This window comes from Cryptomeria japonica, chromosome 10 (genome assembly GCF_030272615.1).
Source record: "Cryptomeria japonica chromosome 10, Sugi_1.0, whole genome shotgun sequence".
In the NCBI taxonomy this organism is placed as follows: Eukaryota; Viridiplantae; Streptophyta; class Pinopsida; order Cupressales; family Cupressaceae; genus Cryptomeria; species Cryptomeria japonica.
Genome location: NC_081414.1, coordinates 911,944,188 through 911,961,051, shown reverse-complemented (window position 1 = coordinate 911,961,051; position 16,864 = coordinate 911,944,188).

Here is a 16,864-nt window from a genome sequence, read left to right as displayed (position 1 = left end):
GTCTATGTTCTCTTCATTTGAGCCTTGTAACATCCCACTTGTTTTGATGCACAATCATACATATATGAATGTGATTGGGAAGGGATATATTGTTATTGGAGATTACACCTTCAATGATATGTCATGTGTACCTCACCTGACAAACATTCTTCTTTTCATATATCAAATCATTCATGGTGCACCAAGGAAGACTATGAAGTTCACTCCTGATTTATTTATCATTAGAGACTTCGAGACTAGAGCTATTATTTCTACTAGTGTGGTGGATCATGCATCTCAGTTGTACTCATTTTCAAACTTTATTCCTATTGGTGACTTGATTCTTTCGATGATGATCACACTTCTTGTGTGAATTCTCATATTGAGGAGAACTTTGATAACTTGAAGTTGGGTGTTTGCACACGTGATCCATTTCTTGAGCCTTTCATTTTATCTCCTCCTATTAATATCACATCTATTGTTTCTCCTGATGATTCTTGTGTTGCTATAGTGTTGGCTTCTTATGATTTAGTGCACTAGGATATACATTGTCTTCTAGATACAATTCCTTGGGATGATTACTTGATAGACATTGTTGGTTTGTTTGTGCATTCCTACATTGAAAGTTTGAGAGACATCATCCATGCTATTCATCTTCTCTTTGATGGAGATGATCTTTCTTCAATTTTTGTGAGGAATAAATTTGACCTTCTTTCTCATTCTCTACATGATCAATCTTTTGAGTTTGACGTGATTATGGATACTTATGTACAACATTTGGAGGAGGTCTCTTTATCTTTAAAGAAGACACTTGAGTCTTTGGATCGTGTTTTACATTCATCTTCACTAGATCCTGCATTGTCTTTTTTAGCAATGTGGCCGAGTCCACCTGATTTAGAATGGACAACTTTCAGCATTGACATGGGGATAATTGAGCAGATTTCAAAGGCTCCAAACATTTTGAGATTTCTTAATAAATGTTGAACACCCCTTTGTGTTGTAAATAATTTATAGAGTTTGCTTCAACAAAGTAAGCATGAGCTCTTAGCAACTTACATACAATAATATCAAGGAAGGAATTTGAGGCTTGTGAAGCTACTAAGTCTTAGTCTGGATAGCCATATGTAAGAAAAAATGGTAGTTTGGAAATGCTAAAATTAGTTCTAGTTTGCACTGAAAATAAGGATATGGCTAGAAGTTACAAAGGAACAACAATTTGGTTATATTGGTAACAAAGTACCTTAATCTTCATGATTGTGATTTGTTGGTAAGAATAAGCATTTAAAGCAAGATGAATTTTGTATTAATAGTTATAAGATCTACTTCAAGAGAAAAGCATGAGAAATATAATTAAACTATAAGGGGAAATTAATAGAGATAATATGTTGAGACATATGAGAGGATGTTGATAAGAGTATATAATCAACATAGATGTCTACCCACTAGACTACTCATTTAAAACTAGAGTAAATCTATATTTATATGGTTGACAATTTTTCTCTATAATAAAATAAAATAAATACATTAAAATATTTATAGATGAACGAATATTCAAAATTAAAAATATTTATCCCTATTAATGGACCTTCCTCAGTTGATTTAGTTGATCCAAATTGAAAGAATGTCACTTGGCTCAATTCAAAATATGGCTGGATCAAAATCAACTTCGATGGGATGTCGAAAGGTAATCTTGGTCCATCTGAGGTTGGGCTTGTTGCTTAGGATAGAAATGGTAATATTGTTGCCTTTGAAGCCAAACAATTGCTGGATGGTATGAATAATGAAGCTGAGGCTCAAGCGACCATCTCAACAATTAAATTGGCAAATTGGTTGTTGGTCTTTGAAACTATATTTAGAAGGCCATTCCTTAATAATTGTAAATGCAAATAAGAAAGGTGAAGATTTAGCTTGGACATTAAATAAACTTATAAGTCATTAGAAGTGAGCTATCAAAGTTTGATGAGTTTAAATTAAATCATACTCGAGGTGGGAAGGGAAGGTTTTGGCTGACACCTTGTCAAACTAGGCAGTTGCAATTAATGATGCACAAACCGATGAGATTTGCGAAGATTTGAGAGATTCTCAAGTTGATGGTTGGAGATTTCCGTATGTAGCCAAAGGAGGAAATATTAATGAAGTATAATGCCTTGATCTTGCACGATGGTATACGTGTGAAGCCCTTCAAATACGTTGGTTGCGTCCTTCAAAGCCCATGCACATTTGGCCTTGATTTTTGTGAGTAATGATGAGATTGTTGAGGGTTGCATATTGGAATGGAGGTGAGCTTTACTTTAATCACTGGAAAGCAATAAATCGTTTTCTTGGGGAAGATTTCTGAAGAGAGACTAAGAAACATCTTCAAAATTGAAGACCCGATGTTCTTGCAGATGACAATTGTTTTGTTGGATAAAGAATACATGAAGTCAAAATATAAATATCGTACTAATGTTGATATCACATCTCTTTGCTTGGCTACTATTTTGAGCTTGGAAATAAGGAAGATGTTCATCAGGTTATGAGGGAATGTGTGAGAGATGAGTGTACTTACGAGATGAGAGCATTCATAGCCATGGCAAGACTCGATGAAGGATTTGTGGCATGGAATGGTGAGTGGATGCAATTTGTAGAATTATCTATGCCTCTAAGACCCTTACTCTTATAGTGTGCATCTGGAAACAGGGAGGAGTGTCGAGTGGAGGCCCAAATGGACTAGGATTTCATCAAGGAATATCTCTAGGACAAAGAGCGGGAGGTGCAAACATTGGGCCTTGAGGCTTTAAAGAATTCAAGAAAGAGACTAAAATTCAAGGAGGAGAACTATTGGGTTAGCAAGCCACATGAGGAAGAAAAGAAAATTTGATATAGAATGGTAAAAGCAATTTTGTCTAGACTTTTTTGGTAAATCAAACTAGTAATATATCTAATTATGTTAAACTGGCTTGGCTAGGTCTGCTTGTAGGTATAGTTGGCTTGGTTTTTCTTTTCTATGCCAAGCAATAAATATACAAATGTATTATATGTGTTGGTGTAAATTATGTCCCATAATTACACTTTACTTAAGTTGACTTAGGGTAATGCATTTCATAGTAGTTTGGATATGAGACACTTAGGAAATTGTGCACATAGGGATGATGCATGTAGGAGAAATTCCACCTTTTTGTGGTCTTATCTTGTTGTTACATTCCACCTTTGGCGGGTGATCCACCTCATGTAGAATATTTTATTATTTCTCTTACCCACCCTTGTTTCTCATTGAGCCACATGTCATGATTGTGTGCTCACAAATCCATATGGCCTTGCATTTATAAGCAGGCTCATCTACATTGTATGTAATTTTGGTGATGATCCAGTTGATCAATATTTTGCATCTTGATTAGAATATAGTCTATTCTTATCAAATATATTCTCTCTCTTTTATGCTATTCAATGTGTTGTAGATCTTGGCTATATTTGACAAATTCTTACATGGTATCAGAGCCATTGGGGCTTCATTGAGTAATCTTTTTTGGGAGCTTTTGGAGCATAAATTTTTTGGATTTGGGGAGCTGCACATTTTGGGGGCATCCTATGGCAATTTCTACCTCACCGTTGAGTCCGAGAGGCCATTTCCATGAATTTTGAGTATAAATTTGCCTATATTTGGTGAAAATTAAATTTGGGGCTTTGGAGGAAAAATTCAACCTATTAGGTTGTATGATACGGATTTTGTTAAAAAAATATTAAAAAATAGATATTTATTTTTTGTGAAAATATTTTAATTTTCTTTTTTACATTTCACAATTTTTATTTGAAACATATTGTAAAATTTTTATTTGAAAATAAAAAATTATTATTATTTTCGGTGGGGGTTATTTCACCCCACCCTCGTAATACCGTACTCTTCCTTTTTTTGTAGGCGTTGTACTCTATTTCTGACACCTACTACCACCAGTGTCGGCGTCATCTATTCTCCGGGATCCCATATGCCATCATCGGTGAGCACTTCCCGCCGATACCTGTGAGCTCTGCTACTAGCCAATGCCACTTGCTCTGGCTTCTGGTCCCCTACCCCATTAGCGTGCTCCCTTGTCAGCGTCCTACCTCCACCTGCGCTCTGCCATGGTCTACCTCTACCACTCCATTGCGCTCTTGGGAAACATCCATGCCTACACCCTTTTTCCATGTGGCACACTATAATTTTCCGTTTCCAGTGACACAGTCACCACGTCACGACAAACTATTAGTCCACGAATTGCACAGTCAGCTGCCACGCTGTCAAATCAGCCATCACAGTTAGCATACAACTTACTGACATCACCTGCCACATTATTGCCAGGTTAGCGCCACACCATTTGTATGGCCAGCCACATCATCAGACACATCAGGGTACAGATCTAATCGTATTGTGCCACACCATCATTTCCATACCGTACGAATATGCCAAGCAGTGGGTGTATGAAGTTCTTATGACGGCTAGATAGTCGTCAAATTTAAGCAAGTCATTTTCTCACATCAACACTGCGTTAGCACTTTTATGAATATTTGGAGCCCCTCTCCAATGAGTTTTTTTGGTTTTGCAGGCCAACTTTGGAGGCCCATAACTTGCTCATTTTTGCTCCTTTTTTGGTGCAATTTTTTTTTTTAATTTGGGATAATTTTTCATGCTCTTCGCAATGGGGGTGGATTTTTCTAATTTTGATGGAAAAAAATTTCACAACCATACCTGTCCAATCCCCAATTTTTCAACTTCAGAGGCTTCATTCGAGGTCATACGACTTCCTTTTCAAGTGTCATTTTTTTTTATAGTGCTTAATTTTTCATCTACTTTCACATGGTGCTATCAGATTTTCACCATTTTGAGTAGAAATTGTACTATCAGTATTTGGTCTTTTTTGGCCTGTTTGGTACTTGTATTTTGCTTGTATCTTAGCTTATATCTCTTGTAGTATTTTTTGGAGTCTCATATAGCCTATTTAAGGCAGTTGTAAAGTTGAAATCAAAAGTCCATTTTACCATTTTTTTGCAAGTGGCCCATTGTAATCGCACTAATTATAAAGTGTCAAATCATCATTTTTTTAAAAAAAAAAATTTTGGGGGGGTTCTTTGACTGAGTGAATTGGGGGGAGGGGGGTGTCTTGTGTGATTGTGTCTCTCTCTATCTTGTGATTTTTCATTTTTGAGCTACGGGTTCTCCTAAATTTCCACTTTTAACTCCACATAATTATGCATCATGGAAAATTAGAGCATGGAGTAAGTTAATGGAAAAAAGGACTCATTCATTATGTAAATGGAACAATAACAACACCACCTAATCCTAATGCTGATTCTAATGCTCAAGTTGAATGGATCACTCAAAATTCTATGGCACTTGGAACCTTGAGAAAGTATGTTTCAGATGACCTTATTTTTTACATTAAGAAATGTACTATAGTTAAAGAGGCTTGGGATATTTATGCCAAATCGTATGGTCAAGTAGATGAGATGAGGGGCTACAAGCTTGATGGTGAACTAACAACATTGGATTCCAAGGATTTTGATACAATCTAAGATTATGTCACGAAAGCAAATGAGCTAAGAGCAAAGCTTAAGGATTGTGGCATTGACAAGAAGGATGCTCAATTGGTTTATAATGTATTGGAGAAGCTTCTATCAAAGTATGCAACCTTTGTTTCTAGCTTTTACACCCATCGGTTGGCTTAAGGTGCCTCATACACCACTATCATTTGATGCATTCATGGAGATGTTGATACTTGAGCAATATAATTTGACCAAGATGGTAATTCTCAAATCTTCAAAGTCACAAGCTTTGGTGGCTAATAAAGAGAGCCAAAGCAATCAAGGAAAAGGCAAGAACCAAAAACTGTATAAGACAAAGCCACAACAAGATGGAGCACAATCATCCTCTCCACAACAAGGTGATTCTACATCCTCACCTAAGAGTAAATCATATAAGGAAAATCTTTTTTGTGAATATTGCAAGAAGTTAGGACATGATGAACACCATTGTTACAATTAGGATATTGATGAATTGAAACATCTTCTTGAGAAGAATAAAATTAGTTTGCCTTCTAGAATGTCTACTTCGTCTTCTTCTTCCAAAGAAAAGTATAAAGGGAAGGATCACACTTTTGGGACAAGTAAAGAACAAGCTCTTTGTGCTACTACAAGTCATGATTCAGGGAGATGGATTCTTGATTCAGGAGCTTCTCATCATATGGCATCTTCACAGTCTATGTTCTCTTCATTTGAGCCTTGCCACATGCCACGGATTTTGATGGGAAACTATACATACATGGATGCGATTGGGAAAGGATCTATTGCCATTGGGGATAATTCTTTCAATAATGTGTTGTGTGTACCTCATTTGACAAATAATCTTCTTTCCATCTATTAGATCACTCATGGGGCAACAAGGAAAGTTGTGGAGTTCACACCTGATTCAGTTATCATTAGAGACTTGGAGAGTAGAGCTATCATTGCAATTGGGGTGGTTGATCATGCATCTCGATTATACTCCTTTTCACATTTTGGTCCTATTGATGAGGTTGATTCTTCATATGTTGATGATTCAAATATCGAGGAAAATTTTGGGTACTTGTGTAGATGTCCAAAATTAATTAAATAAAATATTTAATTAATTTTATCATTTCTACGTAATTAATTAATTTAAATATGTTAATTTTATTCCTCTCAAGATTAATTAAATAATTTAATTAATCCTACCACTATAGTCTAATAATTGATTTATCAAATAAATTGATTATTCCCTATTCTTCTAAAGTCCTCAAAATCAATGCACTATAGTTCACTCAAGGGTAGGGATGGACTTGCTTGGTTTCCGAATCCTAAGGGCATCTTTACTGTAGCTAGTGGATATCGGGAACTGTTGAACCAAATACTTGTGGGAAGAGAGGTGCTCTAGTGGAAACAGGTGTGTAATAATTTTTCTTGGCCGAAGTGTAACTGCTTCGCTTGGACTTTGGCTTTGAACAGATGCCTAGCTTGGGACAATATTCACAAGCGGGGATTTTTGGGGCCTTCCATTTGTGCCTTGTGCAGTAATGGGGAGGAAGACTCCTCACACCTATTCTTCATATGCCCCTTCTCTATGCTTATTTGACACTATTGGTGGGGGGTGTGGAAGCATTCTTGTGTTCACGCAGATTCTCTGGTGGAGTTTTGGAGTAGTTTGGGCATACCCGCTATCCTCTCCTCCTTCCTCTAGACTGTCTGATACATTGGGCCCATTTTCATTCTGTGGCAGATCTAGCTCGAGAGGAACAAGAGGATATTTCATGAGGTCAGACCGGTAGTTCAACAAGTGTGGAATAGAATCATTGTTATGATTTGGGAGATTGTGGAAGCTAAATGTGAGGTACATTTTCCTCTGAATAGAGATGAGGGGGATATTGTGAGTAGGTTGGGATTGCAGGAGTTGTCTCCTGCCTCAGCTTGTGTCAGGAGAGGTAGACATTTTTTGGAGAAGGTTCAACGGGTGGAAAGATGGATGCCTCCTCAGGATGAGTTTATCAAGATTAATATTGATGGCTCCTCTAGGGGTAACCCAAGCCCTGCTGGGGTTGGTGGTGTTGGTAGGGATAGTATGGGGGAGGAGGTCTTCTTCTTTTCGGTTCATAAAGGGTAGCATTCTAATAATTTTATGGAGGGTTTTGCAATCCTCTATACCTTGGAGCGTTCTTGGGAGTTGGGTCGAAGGAAGGTTTTCTGTGAATTGGATTCACAAATTGTTATGAGCTTGTTGACAGAGCAGAAGATGAGTGGGATTCATTGGTAGTTGGCAGAGATTGTTTGTCAGATTCTTTATATTAGCTCATCAATGGAGTAGGTGTCTTTCATCCACATTCCTCGTGAGTGGAATAGAATAGCAGATTGTTTGGCTAAGTGGGCCTCAGAACATGGTAGTGATTGGAAAGTTGAAGGTTGGGAGCATCTCTCCTCGGATTACTGTCAAGACTTGCAGAAGATTCTTGCTGAGGACATGGATGGGTATGAAATTGGTTGATCTTTGGCTAGGCTTGTGGTTCTTTTCTGGGGTCTTGAGGCCCTGGTCCTCTTTGTAATTCCTATGTTTGATTTTTAATAAAATTTTTACCCCTTTATTTCAAAAATTCCTTAAAGTCAATTAATTCTTCTAAATCCCCTCTTAGTTAATTAATGACAATTAACTAATTAAGTCGTGTGCTTGCTAGAAATCACTCTCCCTAATTCTTCATTAGCCTAATTAATTCTTCTAGAAGCCAACTTAACATTATTTCTGTTACCTTGTCATTCGTCCCTCATAACAAGAGTGAGTCGCCTTGCAAAAATTTTAGTTGAGTTCTTGTCTTGTTAAAAGTTTGTTGGTTCAATCCCTAATCCTCTGTAAATCATTTCTAAATCCTTAGCATTACGTTTCAATGGTTGGTTTGAACCTCATGAACCCCTCGAACCATCCTGAAAAGATTTCATAGTGTTCATTTAGGTACCGCAGGTTCTAAGTTGTGTCTAAGACATTTTCAGGCTAACATTCATATCAAGTGTTTTGCAGAAGCTCTATTTCACGGTCGCGGATGATGTTTCATATACACTTTCTCCAAACTGTGAACCGTTTGAACCTAGTTCAGACAGTTCAGTTCAAAATGTTCGACGAAATTCAAGGTTCAAGCTCTGCAAAAAACTAGGTTATGACCAACATATCCAAAATTGCGAAAGATCCAACAGTGCAAACAATAGTTATGGCCCCCGCACTGAGACACATTTTGACTATCACAAATATTTTCGGTCCACCCAAAATAATGAATATTTTCATTTTGGGATAAAATATTCAAGTGCCACCTATCCAAATATTCTTATAAACTTTGGAGAATTATATTTCTAATGTTTATAAATATTTGATTTTATAAATAAGAGTAATGGGGAAAGTGAAAAGCATAAGTTAAAAGGTTTTTCGAGATTCAGTTATAAAACTGAATAAAGATCTCATGTAGCTATTTATTGCGAAAGGATTGGGGGAGGCGAGGTTCTTCTTCTTTTCTTTTCTTCCAACAACCTGTGGGTGAGGAGGAGTAGATTTTTATTTGTAAGGAAGGAGTTGAAGCTTTTCTAAGCAATGTTTTGTACAGAAAATATCAATCTTTGAGTTGATTTTCAGACATGAATAGAATGCAGATGATATCTTCAATCTTTGTGTTGTTGATATTCTTCTCATGACTGTAGCTGGACTTTGAGCCTTTGTAGTTGTTTATTAATGTCTTTTCTGTTATAATCGATTGTGTATGTGGATTTATTACAAGACTGTGTGCTTGAAAGTAAGCCATAGTGGAGCAACAACATTCTCTGTTAGTTTTTAGTCCAAATGTTATTCATAAGTGCAAACAATTAAACTTTGATTTAATGGTCTTCATTTATATATGTTTTGTAAATCTTTGGCATTCATTTTCATGGCTATGGATGAATGTTATTTTCCTTTATTGCTTTCTGGTTAAAAACATATCAGCAATTTAATACCTTGTAAATCTTCTAAGAGGGAGTTGTACCTCTCAATTTAGAGGAACATTATCACTTCAATGATAATCTATCCAACTGTTAGTTCTTTTTGTCCTTCATTCTAGGCATTTTAAGTTTATTTGTATAGTTATTTTAGAAGGACAAATCTGTTCACTAACAGATTTTTGGCGACTCTGCTGGGGATCCGAAATCAAAGATTAGTGCATTTTGTTTCCTCAGATTTTTAGATTTATCTTTGTGCAGGAGATTGGCGACTTTGTATATAAACATCATGCTCAAGACAAGAGCAATGAGAAAGGGGAAAAGACTAGATCCTTCGATCTTGGAAATTATTGCAATAGATGATAAAGTACTGCATGACTTCTTGGAACATTACAAAGAAAGTATTTCTCGTGCTGTTAGAAATAATATAAGTGTGTAAGATGATCATGCATCCACTCTTCTATGGAGAAGCCTTTGCATCAGATTTCACAAATTGAAAGAATTGAAAGAAAAGACATGGTTGTTGCATGAATATGAAGAAAGGGTATCCCAATTGAAAGAAGAATTAAAATTTGATGATGATGAGGCTCCAATCATCTCAGTTTCATCTCACTCCTACAATTACGTTGTCATGAATGAGCGAGAAGTTCAACAAGAAACAGTTCAGTCTCATTCAAGTTAGACAATGGTAAGTGAGAATAATCAAGACAACATTGGAGAACCTGCGAGCTTGAATGAAAAAGGTTTTTTGAGGTCTTTCTCTTACCCGAAAATAGAAACTTTCAATTTTGATAGTATGAAAAGTTATCTTGTTCCAAAAAGTATAAAGGATGAACATTTTCAGATTTACATGCAACCAGAGTATGAAGCTTTCAATCTTATACATGAAGTTGATGAAAATGATTCTTTATGTTTAAAAGTTTGTGATGAGTCCTTCGTAGAATCATTTCATTTTGACAGTAAAGCAATACTATGTCTTCCTAATGAAGATTGTGTTCACAATAAGGTGGAATCATGTCTTGGTAAAGATGTTTCCCATTCTAAAAATCTGATTGAAAAAGAAAATTCAGAAGTGAAACAAAATAATGGTCAAACTCATGAAGTGTTGCAGTCCCAAGAACTGTTGGCCGGTTTGGATAGTACTTCTTTTTGTGAAGAAGAGATCATAGAGCAGTTCTTGTCATCCATTGAAGAAGGGGATTTCAAGGAGAAGGATTCAGGTATTAATTTATTTCATGCATTAAGTTTGGATAGGGAATTTGCAGATTTAATCTCAGTAAAAGATGTTGAAGTTGTTTCAGCTAAGTTGGACCCCATGCATGATGAAGTGTCTCTTGATTCCGAGATTACTTCAAATGCTAAAAATTATTTTAAGAATGATGGTCTTAATAGTGGTGATTGTGAGAATGAAGCAGCCTTTTCCCTATGAATTTCTAAGCATTACCTTTTTAAGCCAGAAATAGAACATTATTTGAGAAGTACTGTGCAGACGTTTCCAGAAAATTCAGAAGTTCATGATGAAACATGGCTTTTTGGGCATGAATGTGTATTCACAAAGTTCCTGAACATTGTTAGTTTGGTGTTCAACATTGAAGAAGTTACCAAAAGAGCATAGTTTTGGGTTGCTTCATTCGAACACAAGCCATTTTTCCGAAAAGGCTCCTTCTTCTCCCAACCGGTGGATGGTTTTGTGGAAGAAGTTCTTAGCTCCATTTCTCATGGTGGGATTTTCCTACCTGTATATTTTTGTAAATAATATTTTTGGTGTGATCTAGGTGTAGCTTGTCTTAATTTTCAGCCTTGGTTTAGTGTGGGTTTTGACTTGTTAGTTTTTCCTTGTTGCCTCCGCCCTCTGCAAGAAGCTCCTTGTGCTTTGTTTTTCTTGACTCTGTTGCCCAATGGCTAGGCACTAATCTCTTCCAAAGATATTTTGGATTCTCCTAGTCCTTTACAGTCCCAGTCCCCAGTCAAAGCCAATGTTACCTTGTCATTCATCCCTCATAACAAGAGTGAGTCGCCTTGCAAAAATTTTAGTTGAGTCCTTGTCTTGTTAAAAGTTCGTTGGTTCAATCCCTAATCCTCCTGTAAATCATTTCTAAATCCTTAGCATTACATTTCAATGGTCGGTTTGAACCTCATGAACCCCTCGAACCATCCTGAAAAAAGTTCATAATGTTCATTTAGGTACTGCAGGTTCTAAGTTGTGTCTAAGACATTTTCAGGCTAACATTCATATCAAGTGTTTTGCAGCAGCTCTATTTCACGGTAGCAGATGATGTTTCATATACTCTTTCTCCAAACTGTGAACCATTTGAACCTAGTTCAAACAGTTCAGTGATGTTTAAAATGTTCGACAAAATTAAAGGTTCAAGCTCTGTAGAAAACTAGGTTACGACCAACATATCCAAAATTGCGAAAGATCCAATTGTGCAAACAATAGTTATGGCCCCCGCACCGAGACAGATTTTGATTGTCACAAATATTTCCAGTCCGCCCAACATAATGAATATTTTCATTTTGGGATAGAATATTCAAGTGCCACCTGTCCAAATATTCTTATAAACTTTAGAGAATTATATTTCTAATGTTTATAAATATTTGATGTTATAAATAAGAGTAATGGGGAAAGTGAAAAGCATAAGTTAAAAGGTTTTTCAAGATTCGGTTATAAAACTAAATAAAGATCTCATGTAGCTATTTATTGCGAAAGGATTGGGGGAGGCGAGGTTCTTCTTCTTTTCTTTTCTTCCAGCAGCCTGTGGGTGAGGGGGAGTAGATTTTTATTTGTAAGGGAGGAGTTGAAGCTTTTCTAAGCAATGTTTTGTACAGAAAATATCAATCTTTGAGTTGATTTTCAGACATGAATAGAATGCAGATGATATCTTCAATCTTTGTGTTGTTGATATTCTTCTCATGACTGTAGCTGGACTTTGAGCCTTTGCAATTGTTTATTAATGTATTTTCTGCTATAATTGATTGTGTATATGGATGTATTACAAGACTGTGTGCTTGAAAGTAATCCATATTGGAGCAACAACATTCTCTGTTAGTTTTTAGTCCAAATGTTATCCATAAGTGTAGACAATTAAACTTTGATTTAATGGTCTTCATTTATATATGTTTTGTAAATCTTTGGCATTCATTTTCATGGCTATGGATGAATGTTATTTTCCTTTATTGCTTTCTGGTTAAAAGCATATCAACAATTTAATTCCTTGTAAATCTTCTAAGAGGGAGCTGTACCTCTCAATTCAGAGGACGATTATCACTTCAATGATAATCTATCCAACTGTTAGTTCTTTTTGTCCTTCATTCTAGAAATTTTAAGTTTATTTGTATAGTTATTTTAGAAGGACAAATATGTTTACTAACAATTTCCTAATTTTTAATTCCTCCACTCATTCTCTCTCCTCTTTTCAAATCCTCCTACAAATCCCATTTGTCTTCTAATCTTCTATTATCCCACCTAATTCCCTCTTTAATAATTTGCTAGTGGATAATCCCCATGATTAGCCACCAAGTCAACCAATAGCCATAAATGGCTAAGTCCACTTGTCCCCTCCTCACCTTCCAACCCTAAATGCACCTAATTGGGTCATTTCAAGGATTTCAAAAATTATCATTCTACCATGCACTCTCATCTTCCCAAGGAATTTTAAATTCCCTTTTCTCATTTCCTTTCCCTTTGCACTCCATTATTTGAGTATATTTAATTCTCTTGTTCATCCCCAGAGGAATTTTTAATTCCTTCTTGTCTTTCCAATATACTTAGAATATCTTCCCCATGTACATTGTGGAGTGTGGAGACAAGAAATTCCTTTATGGAAAATCTCTTGGTCTCCACACCATGTCCTGTCAATCCATGTCCCTTCCTTATTTCAATCTCAACCGTCCATTCATCCCCTTTCACATCTATAAATTGGGGTCTCCTTCCCTTCATTTCACATCTTCAACTTGTGCAATCTCATGTTGTCCATTTGAGCTTATAATTCATCCTTAGCAACCTCATTATAGTAATTTTGCATCCATAGTCAAAGCAATCCCATCCACTCATCCACTTTGGCATCCATCAATTTATCTTCCATCCATTGTTGTGCATCTCGGAGAGCAACCCATAAATACACTAAGGACAAATCCAAACAAGTCAAGGAGGGGCGCATTCTTGGCTTCATCAAGGGTCCAATCCGAGGAACAAGTGATTTCATAGCAAAGGTATAAGGTTATTTAGTGTTTTATTTGAATGTTTATGCATGTTTTGATTTAAACTAACCTTCTCACCATTGCCTTGTTTCCCCTTGGTTCAACTTGAACTTGGGTATTCTCACATGTGACCCCATTCTTGAGCCTTGCATTTCATCTCCTCCTATTGGTAACACATCATCTATTGCAATTGAGGATGCAGATATTGCCACAGTTTTGCCTTCTTGTGATTCAGTGCAATAGGATATACCTTTTCTTCCAGCTTCAGTTCATTGGGATGACTACTTCACAAACATTGCAAGTTTGTTTGTGGAGTCCTACATTTCAGATTTGGGAGACATCATCGATGATATTCATATTCTCTTTGATGAAGATGATCCTTCTTTGATTGTTGTGAGGGAACACTCTGACCCTCTTGTTCGTTCTCTACATGATCATTCTTTCAAGGTTGACATGATTGTGGATTCTTATGTATAACATTTGGAGGAGGTCTCTTTATCCTTAGAGGAGACATATGAGCCTTTGGATCTTGTTCTACATTCTTCTCCACTAGATATTGGAGAGTTTTTTTCAATAGTGTGGACTAGTACACCTGATTTGAAGGGCGTAACTTTCAAGATCGACATGGGGACACTTGATCAGTTCTCAGAGACTCCACACATCTTGAGTTTGTTTCCTACATCTTCCCTTCATGATTGGGGAGACTTCATGGACACACCTTTGGTTTTGTTTCTTCCTAAGGGGAGGAATGTTGTTCGACGATTGAGGAGCAGTTTCTTTATTCAGTTTTGAGCTTCTACCATTGGTGCAGATTCTACTTTGAGGGGGGCCTACTTGGTCTCTCTTCTTCTCTCTTATGGGGGGACTTTTTCCTCACATGGGGTTTTGTCCTTCTCTTACTTCTTTGAGAGTTCTTTTGTATAGTTTTAATCTCTCTTTTTGGGGGGAGTTTTTTCCCATTAGGTTTTTCTCTCTTTCTTCATTTGTAAGAGATTGCATTGGTTTGCATGCATTTGCATTTGTACATGGGTACCTAACATAGCCTAGTAACCTGGACCCATCTTGCATTGTTGACTTAAGTCTACATTCCCTAAGTTGCACTTAAGGGGGAGTGTTGGTGTAAATTATGTCTCATAATTACACTTTACTTAAGTTGATTTAGGGTAATGCATGTCATAGTAGTTTGTATATGAGACAGATAGGGAAGTGTGCACATAGGGATGATGCATGTAGGAAAAATTCCACCTTTTGTCATCTTATCTTGTTGTTACATTCCACTTTCTATGGGTGATCCACCTCATGTGGAATATTTTATTATTTCTCCTACCTACCCCTACCTACCCTTGTTTCTCATCAAGCAATATGTCATGATTGCATGCTCACATATCCATATGGCCTTGCCTTTATAAGCAAGCTCATCTACATAGTATGTAATTTTGGTGATGATCTAGTTGATTAGTATTTTGCATCATGATTAGAATACAGTCTATTCTTATCAAATCTATTCTCTCTCTTTTGTGCTATTCAATGTGCTCTAGATATTGGCTATATTTGACAAATTCTTACAATATGGAATGCATGGGTGATGAGAAGTTCTCATAGGGTGGTTTGGTATGATTTTGATATCTAGTCTGGTACATATTTTTTATCAATGGATGAAGCCACTTGTTACTAAAATTTGTATGAACTTTTTTCTATTTTATATAGATAAAAATCATATTTACCAATAAAAAAAATATTTATCTTAATTTTTTTTCACAATTTAAACTTGCACTTCTTCAACTAAAGTGCTTCAACCTGGCTCTAATACCAATGTCAAGCTTGATAATGTAATATACTAACACATTAATAAATAAATTATACATGGATAACTAGGAAAACTATTAAATGAAAGCTTCTACTACTCATCTCACTCAAAATTTACATATTTATTAATATGAAAATGACTATGTAGCTAGGAAATATCCAATATAATATATTATCCTACTATTCATAGGATTATGCATATTAAAATAACAGTATCAAGCCATTGCCACTCACACTTTGTCAAAGGATATTGACCTATTATACCTAAAATACATAGTTGCATCCTACACTACATCCAAACATTACCCATTACTTGCAATAATAGAGACAAAATTTTACATGATCTATATTTATATTCATGGCGTGCTATGCATCTCCCAAAACATCATCATGCTCGTGGTTATCACATTTATTTAAAAATCATTGGAAGTACATCAACATCATCATACGCACTAAGCGTGTCATACCTACAATTATTTAGTTGTGAGTTCTCCTCTAAATGATTTGTAATTAGAAACATACTAACATTAGGCTTATACACATCTCCTTCCTAAACCACAACCTCAAAATTGAACATAACTTATTTTCTAGTTTACCAAATAACTCTTTCATGAAATTAGAATAAATACCATGAATATATTCCATTCAAGACCTTACTAGGAAATCTTTGTAGGTAAATAGCACTCTAAAGTTCGATTCCTATGACTAGACAAAGGTGCATATATTAGATTAGTTTGCCTACAATTATTAAATTATTCATCCTATTTCAACTTGAAGAGATGAATACTATTATATTATATTTACAAATAAGAAGAGGAAGGTACAATAGTTCATTCCATAAAATGTTGATCTTCCAACCGCTTGGCCATTTAAGGTTCCCAATGATTGACATTATGTTCCCACGGTTGAAGAAATCCATGTGTAATAGATTTGTTGATGATACTAGGTTTGCATAAGAGGCTATGTAGAGTCATATGTGATGGCATGTGATGACACAATGTGTTACGTATAAGGTACAATCATCACATAGAAAAGTGTGAAAGTTCCAAGAGCTACAATCACACACACAAAATCCCCCAAAGTTTGCATGATTGTGCTATAATCATAACTAGAGACAATGTAGTAATATCATGTTCCAAAATGTGTTCAACTACATCATATGTATGCTTCTCTAATTTAGTGAATTGTCTATGTCTCTTTGGTGTGATATGGGTGTGACCACCATTGTAAGATACAACTTGGTCACCCTATCATTATAATGTGACAATGCTATTAACTCATGAATAGAAGGAGAAATATTATAAATTCATCGAAGTTCATAAAGTGACATTTATGCTTGAAATCACAATCTATACTCTCTAATTAGCTTTTATTTTTCTCACTAACATTTAACAAAATTAATATATATATC